Source organism: Marmota marmota, unplaced genomic scaffold, assembly GCF_001458135.2.
Source record: "Marmota marmota marmota unplaced genomic scaffold, marMar, whole genome shotgun sequence".
Classification (NCBI taxonomy): Eukaryota; Metazoa; Chordata; class Mammalia; order Rodentia; family Sciuridae; genus Marmota; species Marmota marmota.
In genome coordinates this window covers 11,921,497-11,938,025 of record NW_025999968.1, presented here as the reverse complement: position 1 = coordinate 11,938,025, position 16,529 = coordinate 11,921,497, and the positions used below count along the sequence as shown (strand labels likewise).

At 38.2% G+C, this 16,529-nt stretch overlaps 1 long non-coding RNA gene across 1 annotated transcript; it reads left to right on the top strand.

The window, feature by feature from the left end:
* Positions 1-2,480: 2,480 nt before the first annotated feature.
* Positions 2,481-12,270, top strand: LOC107136343. The gene is made up of 2 exons (XR_001502676.2): positions 2,481-2,905; positions 5,665-12,270. It is a non-coding gene; the product is annotated as an uncharacterized LOC107136343 (long non-coding RNA).
* Positions 12,271-16,529: the final 4,259 nt, after the last annotated feature.

Sequence of the window (16,529 nt, the reverse complement as noted above, 5' to 3'; positions counted from 1 at the left end):
TCCTTAAGTGCACACAAGGTAGTCTCCAATTATTATTGTCATGAAGGCAATGAAACAGTTGATTCTAAGTCTTGAGCAATAAACGTATTGTAAATGTACAATACTATACAGGTAAGACATGTCACAAGGACACCATTGGGACACTTGAGGTTGTATCAAATAAGCACAAGAACCGTAGATGTCTAAAGATGAGCGATTTGAACTTCAAAGTGAGTAATCACTGCAATTATTTAAAAGTGTAAATAGATATGCAAATAGAAAACTCCTAGAATCGATTAAAGGAGATTAAATATAGCAGCAGGATATAAAATTACATGTAAAAATCAATATGCTCATTTTTTTTTTAGGCAATGAGCAATTACAGGGGAAAATAAAAGAGATGATCCCATTTACACTAACAACACAAAAGACTTAGCAATAAATTCAACAATGTGAAAAAATTATAGGAGAAAAACTTTGTGGTTTTCCTGAAAGAGAAAATTGAGACTTGAGTAAAAGGAAAAATAAATACTGTTTTTCAATAGAAAAATGCAATATCATAAAAATTGATGCCAATTTTTAATCTAACTTATATGTAGCTAGATTCTAAAATCAGAAAAAAATAAGCAAGAATAAAAAACACCCACAAGCAGCAATGAGGCAGGACCAGCCTCATCAGATACTGAAATCTTTGTATCATAGTCTCTATAATCAAAATAGCTTAAATTTAGCAAAAGGATAGAACAATCAATGGAAAGAACCAAAAATATATGGACTCAAGTACAATGTAAAAATTTACATATATATGACAAAAAATAGTTTATTAAATCACTGGGGGGACTTTTTAAAAAAATATATTTATTTTTTTGGTGTAGATGGACACAACACAATGCCTTTATTTTTATGTGGTGCTGAGGATGGAACCCAGGTCCCGCCCCTACTAAGCTAGTGCTCTTCCACTGAGCCACAATCCCAGCCCCATGGGGGGGGGAGGACTTTTTAAAAATGTAAGGCAGGCATTTAAAATAGAAAATAGTCCTAGGAAGACAGATAAAATTGGATATTAAATTATCTGGGTATACTTACCACCAAAATGCATATGTGTGGGGACAACTCAAACTTTTCACAACTCTCCACATGCCTATGTTCGCAAACGACCACAAGTATTGACTTAGGGGTTACAGATAAATTTTATTGAATAAGCAAATTCATAAATATGGAATCCATGAATAATAAGAGTCAACCATAGAACTTTATTTTTAATAATGGCTATGTTTAACAACTTGCTTTTCAGAATTCCTGAAAATTTAACAATCAGTTCTTGTGAGTGCACATGAGCCAGCTCCATCGAGCATGGCAATGACTGGACTAGACTATCTTGACCATCATCTGCACTGGCCTATAAACTCTATCAAGGCAGAAATCGGGTCTTGTTCATTTCACTATTCCAATACTTAGCCTAATGCCCGGTTGATGGCAGGTAATCAGCAACTATTAATGGATTGATGAATAAATATGGTTTTTATTATTATAACAAAATAATAAACTCACATTGATAAGGAATTTTATACTTTCCTAAAAAAATGCATATGTGTGTATACATATATGTAAATATATATGATATATAATCATTGTCAATTTGATAATGAGGAACAAATCTGACATGTCCAAAGTGAAGGATATTCTGGACGAATAGGCAGACCGGCTTAGATTTTTTTTAAAAATGTCAATTCCAGGAAAAACAAGAAACAAACAAACAAAGACTGGGGAACTGCTCTAAATCAAGGAAACTAAAGAGATTTAACAACTAAATGTAACATGTGTTCCAGTTTACTTAATCCCAGGCTTCTCTTTTACCAACAATAAACAAAGACATTTTGGAGACAATTGAGGAAGTCAAAATATACGAACTCTATCCTGATTACAGTAATGTAGCAATGTCACATTCCCTAATGATGATCCTTGTACGTGAATCCGATGTTATATGGCTTATGTCGATATTGGCGATTTTGCTCCCCTCGCCACCACCACACAGGTACGTGGCAGTGTGTGGGGACGTTTTGGATTGTCAGAATTGGGGAAGGAGGGGATGCTGGTGGCATTTAGTAGGTATAGCCCAAGGATGCCGCTAGACATTGCTTATTTACTATACAACATGACCCCTCCGCACGCTCTAAAAACCTTCTTGCCCCAAACGCCAACAACCCGCTGGTCGAGAAACCCTGAGGTAGGAAACCCCTTATTCTTAGGGGATACACACTGAGCTATTAGGCTGAATCACACGTAATTGTCTTTTGTATAGTTCAAACATGGGCAGGATTTAAGGGTGAAGGGTTACAGTGCTCACAACTCTCCAAATCCTGCAAACAGCCTTCCGCCCTCTAGCGCCCAGGGAAAGGCGCGCTCTTCCCACTCGCGCGAAGGACAATCATCAGGCCTGCGCGTGGGCGGAGCCTGCGCGGGGAGCTGGGGGGGGGTGCGCGTTGCAGCCCTGCGCATGCGCAAAGAGTCCCGCCCCACCCGCGAAGCGTTTCACCCAAAGTTGTCTATTGCCCCGCACACCAGTCGGAACCTGCCAGTGTCCACGACCGAGCAAGAGCGGGAAAGAAATCCCGGTGGAGGCTCCGCTGGCTTCTCCAGGAATGACAACGATGCCTTCCTGGTGGGAGGCTCGGAAGGCTCGGAACCCTCCGTTGCAGTCCTTGGAGGGCCGCGGTGAGCATCCTTATCCTTTTGGACAGACCAGGAAGGGCCAGGCCATCCCCACTTCCAGGCTGGACTCCTCAGAGGTGCAGTTTGACACTCTCTGAAGCGGACTCTAAGTTCCGGAGTCGGCCGAGCCTGGGCAGTACTACACCGCGCGGTACAAGTGCAGCCTGGCACACTCGTTCCACACCCGGCTCCTCGCCAGCAAGCTCATTCCCAGGTAAGAATTTTAAGTAATTTAAGAAATTTTTCTGCATAGCTTCTTCAGTTCTAATTAAGGAGTTGGCAAACTTCTGTTCCGAGCCAAATATCAAATCTTTTAGGATTTGCAGATCAGGACCTGCCTCTGTCACATATTCGTCTTCGTTAGTTTTCACAAGCTTGTGAAAATGAGAAAAAAACACTCTTAGCATCTGGCCTTATAAACCATGAAGATGACAGTGATCAGAAGCTAGTCATGCATTGCCTGGCTCAGAGGCTGAGAACTCCGTGAGTCCCCCACCACTGCCCACGTCTGACCTGCTCACCTTAAGGACCCAGGTTCTGTGAGGAATATGACCCCCCACACACACCCCTTAGTTGTGCTTGGGTGTCACCCCTAGGCTTAGTTCACCATCTCTTGAACACTACACTTGCACTACATTTTCTCCTGGAGGCAGATGATGAGTTACTGGTATTCATCAAAGCCACCAGGAACCCCCAGGCAAGCACACAAACACACACACACACACAAACACACGCACCAGCAGCCAGACCATTCTTGGAAGTGACAGTTACTTCTCATCTGGGAGCAAAAGCCAAAGTTCCTACATTTTGAATAAATTTGTTTAGTGGAAAACTAATTCAAGAACTCTCAGACTATGTATTTTGATAGCTTTTTTCCCCTGTGAGAAATGGGATGTGTGTCCACTGTGGTACTTTTTGGAAAATAATGAAAAGAATATAAATAAAATAAAAATTCTTTACAATCCCAATTCATATAAAATAACTTAAAACATTTATGCATTCTTTTAGTCCTTTTTTAATGCATACTAATAAGAAAGTTATAGAACAGCTAGATTTTTTTTTAAATTTTAAATGAACTTTTAAGTGCAGCATAGAAAAAAGTACACAAATTGTAAATATATTTCAGTAAGCTTTCAAATTAACACAAACATACCCTGACAATCAGAATCCAGATCAAGATATAAATGGTTAAAAGCATCCTTTATGCCCCTGCCCAGTCACAGAGTTCTCCCCAAATATAGCCATTACCTTAGATACACAAGTGAGTTTTGTTATGTTTTACACGAAATTATTGATTCAATAAGTACTCTATAGTATTTGGTTTCTTTCACTCCATGCTATATTTGAGTTTGTGCATATTTCATGTAACAAATCTTTTTAAAATTTTTTGATTGTTTTTATGCTACATGGTATTCAGTTGTTTGAATATGCAGAGTTTATCCTTTATATGGCCGTTTTTTTTCTTAATGGCTTTATTATGATAAAATTCACATGCCATACAATTAATCCATTTGAAGTATACAATTCAGAATGGGTTTTGTAGTATATTCACAGATGAGTGTAACCATTACCCACAGTCAAATTTTGGATGTTCATCATCTGAAATGAGCAGTAGGGCATAAAGTCACATAGAATGTGGGAAAATATCTCATTAGATAGAACTATCCTGAGGATGACTGTAAATTTACTTAAGACCAGTAGTACCACCCCAATCTAATGTTAAAATATCCTCACAATTTTTCAGAACATCCCCACAGGGCACAATATGGCCCTGCCTGCTTTGAGAATCTTTGTCACAGGCTCTACCACTATTTCCTTATTCTACACCTTTTCAAACTCATCTTCTAATTTAGACCTCTCTCCAACTCAGGAATCTGAGGATTGCTTTTCCTCCTTTCAGAATGCTCCTCCCCTAAATATTCTATGCTCTTTTCTCTTCCTCAGGTCTTCATGCAAATGTCATTATCTCTGTGAGACCTATTTATGAAAACAAGCAAGCAAAAAAGCTTGCACATTCTCTCCCATATATATTAGCTTGCTTGCACTGCCAGAGGTAATGGACTGAATGACTTAAACAACAGAATTGTACTTTCTCAGTTGTGGAGACTGAAGTCCATGATCAAGGTGTTGGTTGGTTTGGTTTCTCCTGGGGCTTCTCGCCTTGGCTTGGAGTTGGCCACCGGTAGCTGTATCCTCCTGTGGTTTTTCCTTCTGTGTTTACAGCTCCCTTGTTTTCTCTATGTCCAAATTTCCTTTTGTATTAGATTAGGTTAGAGCCCCACCCTAAGGCCTCAATAACTTAATTACCACCTTCAAAGCCTGATGTCCAAATATACTTTATTATGAGATACTGAGGGCTCAATATGTGAATTTTGTGGAAAGGATATGATTCAGTCGTAATATCATCCCTAGTTTATTTTTATCTATACCCGTTATTTTAATTACAATATGTTTTAATTATTTAATTTGTTTATTATCTCACCTTCTGTTCTACTAAAATATAGGTTCCATAAGGGAGGAATTTTAATCAATTTTGATCTCTGTAGTGTCTCAAATGAGTAAGAAATTGTAATTATTAACGTTTTTACTCAAGGCTAACATATGGAAAACCTTAAATTTATTCCCAATAATGCTATATCTTTCAGGGCATTCCTTCTAAGTTCTTCATGAATAAAGAAAGACCTACTAGTAGTCCAGTAAGGCATGTATTTTTAAGTTATGTTTGAGTTTCTTAGCAAAAAGGATTATAATAGTAAAAGATTCAGCTTTCTACCAAGGAGTATAAGAAATGTGATATGCTTGTTTCCAAAGCAACAAAAAGCTTTACCTGATTAAGTTGACTGAGTGCTCTTCCATAATACATATGAGTATTCAAGTTGCTGAGGACCCTCACACACAGAAAAATGCTCAGAGACATCATCAAAGAAATTTGCCTATTATAAGCTAATTTTTACCACCTTTTTTTTTCTTTAGGTGGTCAGGCTCATTATGGATGATGAGCTTTCAAAAAGAAAAAAAGATGGAAATCACCAACTATGCTGCCTACTGAATGAGTATTTCCTTGTAGCATGTGCAAAATCAAGGAAAATTAGACTTCTGCACTGTATAATCTACCAACAGCCTACTTTCCTACTGTTTTTTAGTCTAGGTTATTCTTTAAAAAGCAGAGCCTGAAACAAAGGTAATGACATTCTGTTTGGGAATTTGATCCCAGGGAGCAGGAGTGAAAGATAAACCAAGAGGGGAAAAAGGGAAAGATCGAAGCAAAACAAGATAGTGTTTTCAAGTGGTACACTGCTGTTAATGCTTATATAATGCCGAACCTTCTCAAGAATCTGTCTCAAAACTGTCTTTCTGAGAGATGAAAGGGATAAGTAATTTTATGTCAGCAGCCATCTCCTTGGTGTTGACAGCTGCATTAACTCCCTCATCGGTCTGGGTTGGTACAGGACATCACACTTTGCTGCAACAGAGAAACTTTGGGACAGGAGGCTTGATTCTTGGTGCATGCTTGACATGTGGCCCTGTCAGCATGAAGCAGAGTAAAACCTTACAGACTGTTCACCAGAACTTCAGCTAGAATCAGGTTGAAAAAAAAATTTTAGAGTATACAAAAGGTATTTTTAAGCCTGCATAATACACAGTTAGACTGTCTAAACTGGTTTCCTCTCTTCTTTCTATATCCATTATATGTTATCCAGAACAAATTTGAAAGAAGGGTTAAATAGGAAGGTTAAACATACTGGGGGTTGTATGTTTATACCAGTTTTAACCTCAGGTTTATAAAAAAGAGAAAGTGACAGTGGAACTTGGAAAACTGAAAATGATTGTACTTAAAAAATTTGACCATTGAGATATTAGATACTGTCTAAATTTTGAGATACTAGATACTGTCTAAACTTCTGTCATATCAGAAATAGTCATGAATTGTTTAGAGAAAAATGAAGAATAAAATTAACCATTTCTTGTATCACCATGAACTTTATAAATCAATGTTATTAACTTTTCACAGTATACTATTTTCTACAGTCATACAACACTAATGATACAAAGCTTACAACTAATGAAGAGAAACAGGCAGAAACATAAGAAGAAAAATAATTGGGATCACATATAGGGTTGGCATTAATGTTGGTTGGATTCTGGGGAAATGGCATGATTTCACTTGGCTTTCTTCTGTGAGGATCATCTTATCTACTTTTATTGGTCTGGAATTTCCATTAATAATTTTTTTTTAGTTATTCAACTCAGTATATGTTGAGCTCCTATTTATTAGCACTTTGAACATATGAATAAGACATACAACATTACATCCAAAAACATTAAAATTTCTGTTTTTGTAAAGTATACTCCAAAATATTTATTTAAAAACACTGACCATAAGCTGAATCACAAGTCTCAACAAATTTCAAAAGACTGAATCATATTTAGTATGAATTAAACCAGAAGTTAATTACATAAAGATAATAAAAGAATTTCCAAATGCTTATAAACTAAGGAGCATATGCCTGATGACCAATGGATCAAACAATAAATCAGACCAAAATTTAGAAAATATTTCAAAATGAATTCTAATGAAAAAACAGTATCAAAACCAAATGCCATGAAAGCAAATGCTTACAGGAAATTATGGCTCTAAATGCACACATTAGAAATCGTACAAATCTTAGCTGTTGCTGTTTAAAGAAGCCAGAGGGGTAAATAAATGGAGTAACTTTTCAAACATTGGACACCTGGCAGCAAAGGATTGATCACTGAGAGAGGTACACAAGGTGAAACCTACCGTGGTCTTCAGTTTCTGCAGGTGAACACTCTGGATCAATGCAAGAGAAGGAACATAAGCAGAGCAATTTTGTGGAGTTAAGGAGAAAAAGACGAGTTGAGACTGGCATGGCTTGAATTTTCAGTGTCAGTGAAGTGGATGGTATGCAGAGAAAAAACTGCAAAAAATAAACATTGAGATCCCATTGTGCCCATTGCTGAATATTAAGCCTAACAATACTCAAAAGTTAACATGAGATTAGGAAATATTTAATTTCCATCTAGCTATCTTGGAGAGTCCTCTCTGAGAGCTCCAGGGATTCACCCAAGATCCCTGAAAGGTTACATATAATCTTGGTAGGGCTAACTGTCCTATCTAAAACTGCACTTCCCCCCTACACATACACACACACACACACACACACACACACAAGCAAGTTGAATGGTATAAAACCAATCCTCAAGTAACTACCTGCCAGAACAAAATCCAAATTCATTAGTTCTGGTTCTCCAAGAAGCACATATAGATAGGATTTGATTTCTAAGAGATTTCTTTGGAGAAATGCCTCTGGGAGTTGAAATGGAGAAGAAGTACCTGTGAAGGTACAAGGTTTAGCTTTATGTGTGTCAACTTCACTGGGCCACAGAAGACCCAGATATCTGCTTAAACATTTCTGGGGTGTCCATGAGGGCATTTCTGGCAGAGCATGGTATTTGAACACACTGAGTAAACAGACCAATCCCCAGTGTGGGTGGGCATCATGCCATCTGCTGAGGGCCTGAATAAAACAAAAAGATAGAGGAAACATTTTTTTCTTTGCCTGACTGTTGAGGTGGGACTCCATCTTCTGCTCTTGGACTGGACTAACAGCCTCAATGCTCTTGGCTCTCAGGTTTTCAGAGGGCAGATCATGGGACTTAGTCTCAATAATTGCAAGAGCCAGTTCTTTATGGTAAATATCTAGATGGGTGGGTAAATGAATGGGTGGGTGAATGGATGGATAGATAGGGACAGACAGATCCTATTTGTTTCTCTGGAGAACCCTGACTAATATAGAAGGAAAGGGGAGAAAGGACCATTGAATAGTGGGACATTATGCTGCAGCACAATTACAGTCAAGTTTCAGGTCAGCTGATGAAAAACACTGAAGCCAAAGTTTCTTATTGGAGGAATTATATTACGGATAAGCCTGCATTAGTATACCTGCTTTCTCAATGATTGTTCTAATATAGCCTTGGCAAGAAAATATCAGTGGGTTCAGAGAGCAGTAGCTGGGACACTTAGTCATATAAGCTCCCCTTAGCAAGAGATCTGAGTGGTAAATTTTCATGACTCAGTTCATCCCTTATTCTGTACATCTTCATTCGAGCCTGGCTGCCAGGAAGATGAATAGACACCAGTGTCAACTTGAACCCTAGGCCAAATAATCCTAGAAATGTTTGGATATTCTCTTGTGCCAGTGTTTATTTAGTCACTCTAATAATGACCATGAGTCCATTTGGGAAAGAACTTGAGGATTCATCACTGCACACACACACACACACACACACACACCACTTGTAACAAGGTCTTTTCCTTTTTCTTCTAGGAACATAGCACCTCTTCCATCTGTGTATTCTTTATCTGAAAATTGTGCAAGAAATCATGATATTTCATTGGCGTGGTATCTTCAAACTCTTTTCCATTTTTACCTTATTTGGCTATAGTTATTTGGTTACAGGTATTAAGTAACATCCTTGTTATTTGCTCGTGTGTTCTGCCTATAGGCGTGATACCTTCAATTAATCATCTCACAAACATGCTGTGAGTCAAGCCCACTTAACTACCCCTCCAATTTCACCAGTTGTTAGACTAATTACGGCCTCTTGGCTTGTGGTATTAAGTTCCAGTCTTCAGGGCCCTCTATTACTTCAGGGTCCATTACCCCTGAATGATATTAACAAGCCCAGCTGTGTGACTGCCTCATCATCAGACCTGTCTAAAAAGAAGAGCTATACACTTATCCTAGTGATACTGGCACCCTCACATAGGCACATTGTTGGTGGTCTCAGTTAATTGTGTGTCTTCTGGGACCTCCCTTGGAACAAAATCTTGTAGGTTTTCTAGCCTCATGTTATCCATTCCAGGATGACCATTTCTCTAAGGCTCTTTATTCCTTCTCCTGCCCTTTACCAGATCAGTGTGGGCATTTCAGTGTTGACCATCTCCGTTTTTAGGCTTCCAAGACCTGCTGTAGCATTGGATTTGCTGTATCCCCTGGGGTTCTTGCTAGGAACAACAAGTGTCTGAGACTAGGTAATTGATAAAGAACAGAAGTTGATTTCTCCCAATTCAGGAGGATAGATATCCAAGGTCAAAGAACCAGTGTTCAGAGGGGACAAACATTGTGTTCTCTCATGACCGAAGAGTTAGAAGGGCAAAGGGGGCTTTGCCCTTTGAATGGTCATGGTCCCATTCATGAGGGTTCCAGCCTCATGGCTTAATCAACTCCTAAACACACCACTTCTTAATACTATTACATTGACAATTGGGTTTTGACAGTGAATTCTGGGGGGGCATTCAAGTCTACCACAGATTTGATAAATACTGTGCCCTGACAAAGTTCCTGTAAATAAATAAATTCTGGTTTTCTAGCTTAATGTTCTGGCTCTTTAGATAAAGGAATGTTAAAAGTCACTTCTCTACCAACTTCATGCTGAATTTAACTGTAGTCATCTTCCTAGCAACTAGGAAAGAAGATAGAAGCATCTCAGGAGCACACACCCACCTATTGCCTTGTGAATAAGGGGCCTTTCTGGCATCTTGCATGGGGGGGGAGCATATAGCCTTCCAAAAAATGCTGTCTAGACATATGACTTTATTGGGAAGTTGTTCTAACATTTAAGAAGGAAAAATACCAAGTTTACTGATTTTCCAACCTAATAGGAAAATACAAACACTTCTCAGCTTGTTTTGGAAGACAAGCATAACTTTGATACCCAATTCTGACAGACACATTGCAAAAAAGAAAATTATAGATGGAGCCAATGTATAAGGACTGGCAAATCAGACTCAAAAACACACAAGAATAGGAATTTTATTCATTATAAGGTTACACTCATCTTAAGATTATATAAAGTCGTAGAGCACAGTCAAAGCAGACAGAGGTCTTGAACAGTGTCATGAACTCCAAGGTCCTTCTTTCTTGCATTGGGTGAACTTTTTGGCCAAGATGTAATGATATGAGCCTCTTCACCTTCTGTAACATATAGCATCTTAGGATGTTAGGATGTTTCTTTTCCTCATATTGAGGTATTAATGTAACTTATACAATATTTTCTTGAGAACCATGCTCTTTAAGTTCATACATTCTGGTTTTATTTTCACAATAAGTCCTATAACCGGGATATCCTGTGAAAACACTTTATAGATAAAATTTTACCTCCTAGAATTAATGTTACCTTATTTGCATGAAGTCTGTTATCAATATGTGCAGAAGAAGATTCACCTAGGTTGCTTGACTTTTTTCTTACCTGAAACATCACCCAAGATGTCTCAGAGAGAAATTAATCAGAAGCTAGCTGCTTAACTCTTTCCTACTTAGAAGACTGTAAAGATCACAAATATAGATGCTCAGATACTAAATAAAATATTATCAAATGAAATCTATAATAGAGACTAATACATCATAAAGTTGATTTAACATTTGAAAATTAATTCATATATAGCAGAAAAAAATAAGAAAAAACATGATAATATCAGTAGATGCAGAGAAAGCCAGTGAGTCAACAGTCATTAACAATATAAATCATCAGCAAACTAGAAACAGAAGGGAACCTTTCTAACCTGGTAAGGTTAATAACCTATTAAAAACCTACAGGTAGCCAGGCACAGGGGCATGTGCCTGTAATCCTAGCAACATAGGGAGGCTAATAAGGCAGGAGAATCAAGTTTAAAGCTGGCCTGGACAATTGAGCAAGACTGTGTATCAAAATAAAAGTGCCAGGGGGTATGGCTCAGTGGTAAAGCACCCCTGGGTGCACTCCCAATATCACAAGAAAAAATAAAAGGTAAAATAAGGAATCTTCCCACCAACCCCATACTGAGATTAAGACAAGTATGTTCACTCTTATCACCTCCCTTCAGCATTTCATTTGATGTCCTAGCCAGGGCAATGAAGAAGTAGGATAAAAGAAAAAGCAGGAATAAATATTGGGAAAGAAATAATGAAATGTGTCACTGACCACATGATTATGAATGTAAAAACTCAAAATATTCTGCAAACCATAAGAATGACTGTATAACTTTAACAAGGTCAAAATATCAAATTATTGCACATCCTTACATTGGATCAGTTGAACAAATTCAAATATTTAATATTTGCAATAGTATCAAAAGCAACAAATACCTAAGAGTAAACCTATTGTAAGATTTACATTTTTTTCCTACACTGGAAACCAGAAAATATTACTGAGACATTAAAGAATATTTAAATGAATAGAGTACAAACAATGTTAATGGATGGAAGACTCAATAGTTCAAGATCAATGTCTCGAATTTACTTCTGAATTTATAGACAAGAGTCAATGTAATCCAAATCAAAATCCCAGGAGACTTTTTTAAAGGAAATTTAGAAGCTCAATATAAAATGTGTATGGAAATAGAACCTACAATGGCCAAGCCAGTCTTGGATAAGAACAATAGGGCTTACTAACACCAGATATCAAGACCTATCACAAAGCTACAGAAATTAAGAACATGTAGTCTTGGTACAATGATATAATAACAGACTGATGGAATAAAATAGAGGCATAAAACTGGGTATTTTTCTCTAGAGGCAAACACTTTGTTCCTTACTTAAGTATGTATCCCCCGCCCAAGCTCACTCTCCCATTCAAACTAAACTGTAAGCAGAATGTCTTGGGAAAGAGAAACCACAGAAGAGCCACCAAATTAAGCCCCTATCTCTCACCATGCACAAAACTCAACTCAAAGTGGAAGAAGGATCTAGGAATTAAACCAGAGACCCTGTGCTCGTGGCAGTGACCCATGCTGATGAGATGAACTGAATTCAAAAGGGCCAGCTGCAACATTAAGCTAAGAAAATGGCAAAAAAGCACAGCGCACATAAGTAATTTTCATATTGAAGGTGGGACTGTTCTGCTATCACAAGTGTCCTCTTCCACACTGGAAGGCAAGAGAGCGAGTGTACCTGGAATCCCTTTATTTATAGGGGAAGGAAGACAAAGGATTTTCAATAGTATATTCTTCACCAAACAATACAGGGGATAAGGTTTCAAGGGTGGAGTCTTACTTCATGATGTCTTGTGGTCAGTACATTGATTGACATCTTGGCAAGTCATACCCATCTCAGGTGCTGTGTGGGATTACAGGCAGTGAGAGGAGAGGCGCACTTGCATCACACAGCCCATTCAGCATGCAATGCCAGATCTTTCCCTCATATGGCTACAATGTGCATAGCTCACACACACACAGCCCATGGATGGCTTGCAACATTTCACCTAATAAATGAAAAAGTAGGCCCAAATTTTCATAATAAGACTTGTATAGCACAAGAAATAAAATCAAGAATCAATAAATGGGATGGATTCACACTGAAAAGCTTCTTCTCAGCAAAAGAAACAATCAGTGAGGTGACGAGAGAGCCTACAGAATGGCAACAAATTTTTAACCACATGCACATTAGATAGAGCACTAATCTCTAGGATACATAAAGAACTCAAAAAACTTAACACCAAAAAAACAAACAACCCAATCAGTAAATGGGCGAAGAAACTGAACAGATACTTCTCAGAAGAAGATATATAATCAATCAACAAATGTATGAAAAAATGTTCAACATCTCTAGTAATTAGAGAAATGCAAATCAAAACTAAGATTTTATCTCTCTAGTCAGAATGACAGCTATTATGAAGACAACAATAAGTGTTGGCGAGGATGTGGGGAAAAGGCACACTCATACACTGCTGGTGGGACTGCAAATTGGTGCAACCAATCTGAAAAGCAGTATAGAGATTCCTTGGAAAACTTGGAATAGAACCACTATTTGACCCAGCTATCCCACTCTTCAGTTTATACCCAAAGGACTTAAAAACAGCATACTATAATGATGCAGCCACATCAGTGTTATAGCAGCACAATTCACAATTTCTAACCTGTGGAACCAACCTATATTCCCTTCAGCAGATGAATGAATAAAGAAAATGTGGTATATATACACAGTAGAATATTACTCAGCATTACAAGAGAATAAAATCATGGCATTTTCAGGTAAATGAATGGAGAACATTAGGTTAAGTAAAGTAAGCCAATCCCATAAAACCAAAGGCTGAATGTTTTGTCTCATATGTGGATGCTAATCCATATGAGGGTGGGGGAGGGGAGCATGGGAGGAATGGAAGAACTTTAGATAGGGCAAAGGGAAGGGAGAGGAAGGGAGGGGGTATGGGGTAGGAAAGATGATGGAATGAGATGGACATCATTACCCTAAGTGCATGTATGAAGACACAAATTGGTGTGAATATATTTTGTATACCACCAGAGATATGAAAAATTATGCTCTATATATGTAGCATGAATAGTACACATGAATTATACTATAAATTCTGCTGTCATGTATAACAAATTAGAGTAAATAAATTTTTAAAAAATTCATTTTTCATTTCAAAAATAAAAAATAAAGAAAAATTAGTTATTGGCTTTTTAGTTTCAAGGACCAAAATCATGGCATTCAAATTCAGGGTTGGAAGAATATTTGGCTAGATGATTTTCTCCAGGCCCTACTCCTCCAAACTCACTCAGGAGGAACAAAGGGGAAAAAAATCTCAGCACTAAGTGGGTAAAATATAAATCACAGTTGGAAAGAAAACAGGAGAGTTGATTACTGGTGAAAGTTCCTGAAGAGGAGTTCAATATTCAAAAGTAGAACTTAAAAGAAACCCAGAGAAAATGTGCATTATCTAACAATGGAGAGACTTGTGGCCTAGCTCCTGTCTGATTAGAGATAGTTGGCCTTGACACGGTGGCAGTGGATACTGAGGTAGAAACACCTGCACTGAGTGCCCAGGGACATGGATCCTATACTGCCTCTTAATCACCGTGGGGTAGGGGGAGGGAGGTCAAGAAAATGATTTTCTTGGTATAGTTAAGAACATAAGAATTATCCTAACAGCTGACAGACCCAAGAGACTTTTGGCAGAGATGCAGTGTGAACCCTTTGTAGGGGTCCTGGAATGCATTGGATGCCAGCAGGGAGGGAGATATGAGTGAATTCCAGAAAGGACCCTGTCATCTCAGTTGATGCCAAACATGGATAGATGCCAATAAAGAATCAGATGCCATGACATCATCTTTTTTCCTGGAGCTTAGGTGCAACTCTGGGTAGAAGAAGAGAACTACAGTCTGAATGTTTATATGAACACCCCCACTAAATTCATATGTTGAAATTCTGCCCCCCAAGGTGACAGTTGTAGAAGTTGAGCCCTTTGGGAGGTGAATTAGATTTGTGTAGTTATAAAAGAAACCTAAGGTGGTATGTTCACCCCTTCTACCATGGGAGAACACAGTGAAAAAACAGTTGTTCATGAACAATTAGGTGAGCTCGCAGACATAGAATCTGCAAGCATTTTGATCTAGATTGCCCGGGCTCCAGAAGTATGAGAAATAAATTTCATTATTTATAATCTATCTAGTGTATAGATTTTGCTATAATATTCCCAACAAACTAAGACAAAGAGAAAATATTGTATTAACTTATTTTAAAATGTAATGTCTACATTTATCTGGAAAATATCTGAGGTTAAGGATTTGGGAGTATGTATGTGTGTTTGCCAATAGACAAAATAAGAACTTAAAAAATAAACTCAGTTATTGAAAAATAAAGCCAATTTTCTTACACCTAAGCATTTGACTTACAAGTCCATTACTAATATGGCAACACCAAAGTTTCAGGCAGGAATGATAGATGGCTGTGAAGGGCGAGTGAGCCAGGAGAAAACCATCTGTATGAAGTTCTTTTTACACAGCCTTTGAGGTACTGTACAGTTACAGATATTTATCAAATTATGTTGTATGGAACGTTAGTTTATAGGATAGGAGTCAATGTTAAAAGAGAAACAAAATTGGAAAGTTTCTTCGCTGCCAGATTCTCAGTTATTCACATGTGAATGTTTCAGGCACCTCTACCAAAAAGATGTTGCAATCTGTCCCATGTGGTAGCATTATGAAGAGTGTCCCAGATCCCCCTTCAAAGAGGGACTTGCTCCCTGTTTGCTAGGTGAACTGTTAGCAAGCAAGGTACAGCTGTCAAGCCTTTTCCAGAATTGCCTCAGCTGCAGAGAATCACTTTATCTAAGGTCAGACTCCTTGGAGAGGTGGTCCATATCCAGTGATTGATCTCTGCAGGAATACAAAGTTGTTTTCTTGCTCAGTGTTTTCCTCTGAAGGCCATTCCAAGCCCAGAGCTTCCCATGGTGTACTCCATGTTTGTGGGACCTGCATTAAGACCTAGCTTCTCACTCCACCAAATCCTGTCTCTTCTCTTGTCGACAAGTGTTTACCCAAAGGGCACTTTTTTTTCTCTTTCATTACTGAGGATTGAACCCAGGACCTTGTGCCTGTTAGACAAGCACTCTACCACTGAACTCTACCCCCCAGCCCTAAAAGATACTTTGAAATAAACATCCAGCAGGTTACACTATATCTCAGACTCTCAGTCTGAGAGCCCCCATTTCTTGATGCTGTTTGCCCACAAAAGCCTTTTCTCATTGAGTACTCAACAAGCATAGCATTTAAGAAACACTTTCTGGCTGCCAGAAAGTGCAGATATGAGAACTGGGCTAAGTCCTTATGTGGGGAATGGGGTCTGGGGTGGGGGTGTCTGGGCCTTGAATCTTTGCCCATGAATTCCTTTGAAATTTGAAACCAGCCCAATTTTGAGAAATGACTCTCCAGTGCTCATAGTACCCTTACCTATTGAGGTAAATTGAGAGGAACTAAATATAATATGATCTGTGCAAATTCTCTTTTCTCTGAAAAAAAAATTTAAACCTCTAAGGTGATCAGTGTTTGCTGGATG